Genomic DNA, 2500 nt, shown 5'->3' on the forward strand with positions numbered 1-2500 from the left:
CTTGCTGCGAGGCTTTCGCGTAGCGTTCGTCCTCTTCGGCCGCCATTCAACGCTCAGCTCAGAACTGGCACGGACTAGGGGAATCCGACTGTCTAATTAAAACAAAGCATTGCGATGGCCCCCGCGGGTGTTGACGCAATGTGATTTCTGCCCAGTGCTCTGAATGTCAACGTGAAGAAATTCAAAAAAGCGCGGGTAAACGGCGGGAGTAACTATGACTCTCTTAAGGTAGCCAAATGCCTCGTCATCTAATTAGTGACGCGCATGAATGGATTAACGAGATTCCCTCTGTCCCTATCTACTGAGTGAATGTGGTAGTGATAAGGGTGTGAGTGGAAATTTAACGGGTAATCGAGATTTGAGTGCGAGTGTCTGTACAATTGTGCGTGAGGATGTGCATGTAGAAAAAGATGAATGTGTGAGAATGCGTGCGATTGGTGAGAGATTGCGAAAATGTATGTTTGCGGAGACGAGTAAGGTTAACAAGAGTGTGATTGAGAATATTTTGAGTTGTGCGAGTGAATACGAGGAGTGCTTGGTTCGACTGATGTGTGAAAACGAGAGATTGAAAGGCCGGTTGGATGAATGCAGGAATGTAATGAGTGTACCCGTCCAGAATGTGTGTGTGCCTGAGAAATCGTATGCCAGTATGGTTGGTTCAAAAAAGAGTGTGCCTGCGAAACCTAGTGTGAATGTGCCGATGAGAGTGTGTGAGAAAAAGTATGCAGTGGTAATTAAGCCAAAAGATGAGAATGCAAAGTTAACCAGTGAGCAAGTGAAAGAGCGAGTGTTGAATGAAATGAGTAAAAGTCTGAATGTGAGAGTGAAAGCGGTACGAAAGACGCGTAGTGGTGGTATTGCCGTCGAGACGGTTAGTGAGAGTGAGGTTAAACGGATGCGTGAATGCAAGAAATTTGATGCGATTGGAATGCGTGTGGATGAGCCTCGGAAGATTGGTCCGAAGGTGATTGTGTTTGATGTGCCTGTGGAAATGACGAGTGATGAGTTAATGAGTGAGATGTACGAAAAGAACCTGAGAGAGTGTGTGAGTGAAAGGGAATTCAGAGAGCGTGTGCGTGTGGTGAGTAGAAATAATAAAAAGGATGCGAATGTGGGCAATGTGGTGTTTGAGTTGAGTGTGTGCATGTACAATAAGTTGATGAGTGAAGGTAGAGTGTATGTGCGATGGCGTGCGTGCAAGTTGCGAGAATATGTGAGTGTACTCAGATGCCATAAGTGCTGTGCGTTCGGGCATATGGCCAAAGAGTGCAAAGAGAAAGAGAGCGTGTGTCAAAAGTGTGGTATGAGTGGTCATTTAAAGAGTGATTGTAAGAAGGATGAATGTTGTCGTAATTGCAAGCTGCGTGGTAACAAGTGCGACCATTCGGTGACATCCCTGGAGTGTCCCGAATATAAGAGAATGATTGAGCGTGAAAGGATGAGAATAAGTGTAGAATAATGGATGAATGTATAATAAACACGATCCAGTGTAATTGCCAGCGAGCGTATGCGGTTATGTGTGATTTGGGTGTATTGATGAGTGAGAGACGAGTGAGTGTGGGTATCATACAAGAGCCGTATGTTGCCGTGGATGGATGTGTTAAGGGTTTACCCGCAAGTATGAATGTGTATGTCTCTGAGGTTGGTCGCAAAAGCGCCGCCATTGTTGTGAATGATGCGAGAATGGAGTCCATGTGCGTTAGTGATCTAACGGACGAACATGGTGTATGCGTGTGGATAAAGGGGGACTTTGGCGAGATGTATGTTGTGTCTGTGTACTGTAGGTACGGCCATGACCTTGAGCCGTATCTACAGTACCTTGAGCGTGTGCGTGTGAGAATGAGGGGAAAGAGACTGTTGATTGGTATGGATGCGAATGCAGTCTCGCCCTTGTGGTATAGCAAGGGCGACCTGCATTCACGTGAGAATGTTTTGCGTGGAGAAATGATTGAGGATTGGGTGATTGGAAACGGAATGAAAGTGTTGAATGAACCGAGTGAATGGTATTCGTTTGCGGGAGTGCATGGTCAGAGTGATATTGACGTCACTCTGGCAAATGATGTGTGGACCAGGTGCCAGTTTGAATGGGAAATTATGCATGACTGGGGAGTGAGTGATCATAATGTAATTAATGTTCGAGTGAAGTGTATGAATGAGAGTGTGAACGAAACATCGTTTGGAAAGAGGTGGACCAGCAAGGGCGTTGACTGGGACGGATATATGAGTGAGTTGAAAGAGTATGCCGCGGTGAATGGAATGAATGTGAGAGAAAATGCGAGTGCGGATGAGTTAGTAGAAATAGTGACCTCATGGATTCATGTTGTGAATGAGAGGCGAATGAAAGAGTTGAAGAGAGTGTATGAAAGAAAGCCTGTATGGTGGACGCGTGAGCTTGAGAGAATGAAGAAGAATGTTAGAAAGAGAAGAAAGAAATTTCAGAGTGCGAGAAAGAGAGGAGTGAATGTGAACGAGAGAAAGGAAGAATATATGAGATGTTTGA

The 2500-nt window shown here is 45.3% G+C and overlaps 1 pseudogene; it reads left to right on the plus strand.

The window, feature by feature from the left end:
- The window catches only part of LOC143176003 (large subunit ribosomal RNA), a 2856-nt pseudogene extending 2528 nt beyond the window's left edge, over positions 1-328 (plus strand).
- Positions 329-2500: the final 2172 nt, after the last annotated feature.

Source organism: Nomia melanderi, unplaced genomic scaffold (assembly GCF_051020985.1).
Source record: "Nomia melanderi isolate GNS246 unplaced genomic scaffold, iyNomMela1 scaffold0298, whole genome shotgun sequence".
Lineage (NCBI taxonomy): Eukaryota > Metazoa > Arthropoda > Insecta > Hymenoptera > Halictidae > Nomia > Nomia melanderi.